The sequence below is a fragment of the Balaenoptera acutorostrata genome, chromosome 7 (assembly GCF_949987535.1).
Source record: "Balaenoptera acutorostrata chromosome 7, mBalAcu1.1, whole genome shotgun sequence".
NCBI classification, from domain to species: Eukaryota; Metazoa; Chordata; class Mammalia; order Artiodactyla; family Balaenopteridae; genus Balaenoptera; species Balaenoptera acutorostrata.
In genome coordinates this window covers 58,289,074-58,295,095 of record NC_080070.1, presented here as the reverse complement: position 1 = coordinate 58,295,095, position 6,022 = coordinate 58,289,074, and the positions used below count along the sequence as shown (strand labels likewise).

Below are 6,022 nucleotides of genomic sequence, written 5' to 3'. Positions count from 1 at the left end.
TCTTATGATATCACTTCTATGTGGAATCTAAAATATGATACAGATGATCTTATTTACAAAACAGAAACAGACTCATAGACATAGAAAACAAACTTATGGTTACCAAAGGGGAAAGGGGGTGGGGGAGGGATAAATTAGTAGTTTGGGATTAGCAGATACAAACCACTATATATGAAATAGGTGAACAACAAGGTCCTACTGTATAGCTCAAGGAACTGTATTCAATATCTCGTAATAACTTATAATGAAAAAGAATATGAAAAGGAATATATATATACACACACATATGTATAACTGATTCGCTTTGCTGTACACCTGAAACTAACACAACATTGTAAATCAACTATACTTCAAAAAAAAAAAGAACAATGATCTATTGACAAACATACGTTAGTAAACTGTTGATGAAAAATAAATTTTAGGGTATAAATGTTGAAAATGGCATTTTAAATGTATTCTAAAATTGATTCTCAAGACCTAAATTGCCCAGGTTTCATTCCAGAGTTCCTAAGTGCTTTTATTGCAGACTTTAAAAAGATTTCCTCCTCAAAGTAATTATGGATATCTCATTTTTGAATGCTGATATGTACCATGATCATTGTTCAAATTCTGAGAGTGTCTTAAAAACATATTTTAATCAACAGCACATTCAGAATTTCACTAATTTTTCACAGATGTGTGGAATTCACTTGGGGTACAGAAACATTTTTAAAATAATGAAAGGACTTCAATTATTTATGAAACAACTATTGCCCATACAAAATTGAATGATTCTGTAATAGTCTGGTAGAGGGTCAGCTATTGTTCAGCTAAATGCTAGGGACAGTTTGCAAAATGAGATAATTCATATCAATGACCAGATTTTATACTATGGTGACATGATTTTAAAAAAAACATATCTATGAACATATAACTCCTACATCATTTCATTCTTTCAATTTTAAATGTGGCAAATTCTGTTATCAAGCATAATTGGGGAATATGTTCTGCTTAATCAAGGTTCAGATTATATAAATGGTTTAAAAATTTATATAGAAATATAATATATAAATACATAATAGATTATAACATATCTATGCACATATATACCAGCTTTCAAAGAATTTCAGTGCCTAAATGAGCCACTAAAACTTATTTAACCACAAATAAATGGTTAAACACAATCATCATCTCATTCTAGAATTTAATCCATGTGTATGACAATGTTTCTAAGGAAAAAAGCATATATAATTCTTGCCTGTAATACCTAAAACTTTGTTCCTACATAGAGGGCTCTCCTTACTCCCTGTTCCACTTGCCACCCCTGACCCTAAGCAGGCAATAGGAATTGGATTCCGATTCCCACGGTTCGTACCCAGTGATGGTAGCCTCTAAAGCCTGATGATCATTTGAGGAGGTGTAGAGGCTGAGGGTAAACTCCAGAAGGAAGGCTGAAGAGCTATGATGGAGTGACCAGAGGTCCTCCTCAAAATTCTAGGGAAATCTGGGTCAGGGAGGAGAGAATACTTAAGATAAGTACTTGAAGATAAATTTTCAATCTGATAGATTACGTGAGATTATTCACATAGCAAAAGGATTACCGTGTGTCCCAGGGACATTTGAAGAAACACATTTTCAAGCGTTATGAAACACAACTCTTTAAATAATTACAAAGAAAAAAATTAGCTAAAATGTTGTAGCTACTGATAGTTTGCAAAAGTGGAAGTTTGCATATCCATTTTATTTTATTTTTTAATATAAAACTATGGACCATTGTTCACCAGTGTTTACAATAAAGTAAACAATATACAGTTGGATAACATTCTGATTACTACAAATTTATTGCTTTTCTATGCTTCTGCTGAACCAGTAACCCAGATACTGAAAAGATTGAGCCTGTATGTAAGGAATCAGTTGGGGGTAAAGAAAAAACATATAGATCAATAGTTTAGATTACAGAAGTTAATCTAAACTATTTATTGAAATAGTTTTATTTATTTAAGTTAATCTACTATTTATTTAAAATTTATTCTGGCAGGTCCTAGATTGACAACATCTCTAACCACTGGTTAGGCTTCCATGAGCAAAGTCTTAGACGTTGTCCTCTTAGTCAGTACAGCACAGGGATTTCAACTTCTAGTAAAGAAGAGGTTCACTAGAAGAAACCTTTAAATGTCCATTTAACTAAGTCTTGCTTGGCTAATTGAAACACAGCAGGATTTTTCTAGTTTTCTCATCTGGGTGAGGAGATTCTTGGTAGTGATAAAATTTTTCCTGTCAGGAGTTTTTGCAAATAAACTTCCATTTATATGACTGTAGTTATAGATATGGATTCAGATACAGCTGCTTTTATTGTCCAATTTAAGTTACTTACATTATATTTAAATTTTCCAATTAATTATGGAATCATCTACCTAATTTGAAAGGTTAAGCCTTCAGGAAAATTTTCCATTTAACTTGAACGCATTTATTTCTTAGGCTGCTCAGAGTGATGGCATCCCAGAAACATGGGCTTATCCCTGGTTATGAATTGGCATTTTTGTTTCGGCAAGTGTTTTTAAAAAATAAAAAGAAGAAGAAGGAAAAGAAAATCATTTACATATGTGTTTTATGTATACACACAAAAAACCCCCTCATAAACAAAAAACCCAGAATGGTCTTTAAGCATATATGAGTTAAACACATAATCTGATTGCGTAATGACTGTGGAGATTTCCTCCAACATTTAGAAAATCTGTTCCCTAATGCAGAGAAAATAATATATCATGGTATCAAATGTTCTTTTCTGATAAAGGAAGCAACTAAGAAAGCTTTATTTATTTGTTCAATGTAACCAGTGCTATAGACAAAAAAAAAACCCTAACACTCCTTCAAAATGAACATATGGGGGCTTCCCTGGTGGCGCAGTGGTTGAGAATCTGCCTGCCAATGCAGGGGACACGGGTTCGAGCCCTGGTCTGGGAAGATCCCACATGCCGCGGAGCAACTGGGCCCGTGAGCCACAATTACTGAGCCTGCGCGTCTGGAGCCTGTGCTCCGCAGCAGGAGAGGCCGCGATAGTGAGAGGCCCGCGCACCGCGATGAAGAATGGTCCCCACTTGCCGCAACTGGAGAAAGCCCTCGCACAGAAGCGAAGACTCAACACAGTCATAAATAAATAAATAAATAAATAAATAAATAAATAAATAAAAGAATGTGAATTTCTTTAAAAAAAAAAAACAACATATGAAACTTTATTTTCATTAGAATCTAGTTATTTCTTCACACTAATAAACCAAAAAAACCAAGACCCAGAGCTTATATGCATCAGCTTATGTGTATCTGTGTATGTGTATATATATGTAATTATATATATGGCAATGCAAACAATTATTGAGCTTTGTTTTCTGGACAAGAATGCCAAGTTAGTCTCTGAATAAAAAGCACTGCAATTTGAGGACACTTCATTTTTGCCTCTTTGGCCAGCACCAAGTCCGCCTCATCGGAATCTTCCCAGTTCGTGAGAAACACCGATTCTCCACTGCTGTCTGTGGCACCAGTTATTCATGCAGGGTCAGACCTCCGACAAAGCCTCTTGCTCTGCCCGGCAGCATCTCTCTTCTTTGATTCACTATCATCAGATTCGCTGCCAGATAAAGATTTTCTTTTTGTACCACCTTTTTCTGTACCAGCTGTTGGAGAATTAACAAACGTTTCAATTACCCCCGGGCAGTAGAAGTTTTCTTCAGGTTCCTAGTATTGTCAGCATCTGTATTCCCTTCCACCTGAGGAAATAACCACCCCCTCACTTTCACCACACATCAGTTCTGTCTTTTTCCACCACCAATTCTTCAGGCTCTTCCTCTCTGACTTTTTACTCTTTCCATCCTGTTTCTTTCCCATGTTTTGCAATGCAGTTTTATTGGAGGCCGTTTTTATTGCAACCTTGAAGAGGCATTATTCCTTGCCTTCGAGCTGCCCCGAGGTATGCTTCATCTCCGGCCCTGCATGCCTCAAGCTCGAGTTCCCTTTAATCTTCATGTTTCAGGCTGCAGGTACAATCCCAACGTCCTGGCCGAGCCGGGCAGGAGGGCTCCCGTGGGTCTCACCAACATCTCTGCCTCAGGCCCCAGCAACCCCCGTCCTGCCGAAGCATCCCCTTGGTGCAGACAGCATCAGTCATTGAGTCTCTCCACAGGGGCAGAAGAGCAGAGTGGAAGTCTCACAGGACAGATATCCCTCATGTGTGGAGGACAGTAATAAAGGCACATCTTTGTGCATGAGAGCTCTCCCAACTCCTCCTTACCTTTGACCCTCACTTTCACAAGCCTTCTTCCTTGGCTCTCGCTCCACAGGCCTCACCCTCCCCTGGTCATCTTTTTGACTCAAGCAGGAAAGAAGTCAGAAGTGCATAAGGCTCACCATGGATTGGACAAAAGACTGAGGAATTATCTACATTTGACACACAGCTACTCTCCTTTTCTCATCAGGGTATACTTGGTGAACATTTCCCGACAGAGCTGTACTGCGGGTAGCCCAGGGAATTTATTCTCTCTGTCTTTGACCTGGTTTTATCAAGGGACTGCTAGCAGGGAAGTAATAAAGGTAAGTGAACCCCCGAGGCTACATAAAACATATTTATAAGCAGGCATTTCTAGACTGTGTCTCATCACAAGCTAACTGCAGTCTGGAGCTGGTCTTTCCAGCACATCACCACTCCACTAACCTCCCTCAGTGTTTGGTAGCAGGTTACTGGGAAGAAGTGCAGGAAAAGATGCCATGTGCCTCAGTTAGATTGATATATTATCTAAAAATATTTGCACCCGTGAGTTCCTTGTGTGGGAAATAATCTTTTCAAAGAGCATTGGTTGGGTTTTTGTCTGCTTGTGAAAGTAGTGGAAGGTCAACTACAGAAAAGCCCCAAAAACATAAGAAGGAAAAGAAAAATTGTATGTCATTCCACCTCATAGAGACAACCAATGTAAACATTTTGAGATATTTCCTTTCAGCCATGAGAGACAAGAGAGAGAGTTACCACAATTGGGATCATATTTAATTATGTATGCATTTTTGTGTCTTGCTTTTTTCATTTAACACTACATCATTCATTTAACATTCAACAAATGTTAATGGACCATTATCAATCAGAAGTACACTTGTCTCTGAATTCTATGAGAATTTTCTGATAATATTAAATACTCTTCAAAAACTTTTTTTTTTAAATTTATTTATTTTATTTATTTTATTTTTGGCTGCGTTGGGTCTTTGTTGCTGTGCACAGGCTTTCTCTAGTTGCGGTGAGCGGAGGCTACTCTTTGCTGCGGTGCGCAGGCTTCTCACTGCAGTGGCTTCTCTTGGTGCGGAGCATGGGCTCTAGGTGCACAGGCTTCAGTAGTTGTGACACGTGAGCTCAGTAGTTGTGGCTCGCAGGCTCTAGAGCGCAGACTCAGCAGTTGTGGCCGACGGGCTTAGTTGCTCCGCGGCATGTGGGATCTTCCCGGACCAGGGCTCGAACCCGTGTCCCCTGCATTGGCAGGCGGAATCTTAACCACTGCGCTACCAGGGAAGCCCCCCAAAACGATTTTTAAAAGATACAGTATTCAAAGAATTTACTGTTCTATAACGTAATTAAATCATTCTCCAATTTTTGAACATACACATTAGTTCTTTTGTTGTAACAGCTTTATTAAAGTATTATCTGCATTTAAAGTGTAGAATTTGCTAATTTATGACTTATGAGTGTACCTATGAAACCATTATCACAATCAAGATAATGAACATTTGCATCACCCACAAGAGTTTTCTTGTGCTCTTTTGTAATTCCTTCCACCTGCCTTCCCCAACCCCACCCCTGTCTCCAGGTAACCTCTGATCTGTTTTCTGATGCTATAGGTTAGTTTGGATTTTTTTAGACTATTTTATGAATGGAACAATACACTATGTACTCTCTTTTGTCTGACTTCTTTCACTCATCATAATTATTTTGAGATTCATCTATGTTGTTGTGCAGTCGGTAGTTTGTTTACTTTTATTGCCAAGTAGTATTCCATTGTATGGCTATACC

General features: G+C 38.1%; 1 pseudogene; it reads right to left on the bottom strand.

Moving 5' to 3' along the window:
* Nucleotides 1-3,348: 3,348 nt before the first annotated feature.
* Nucleotides 3,349-3,882, bottom strand: LOC103011048 (chromobox protein homolog 3-like; annotated as a pseudogene).
* Between the last annotated feature and the right edge of the window lie 2,140 nt (nt 3,883-6,022).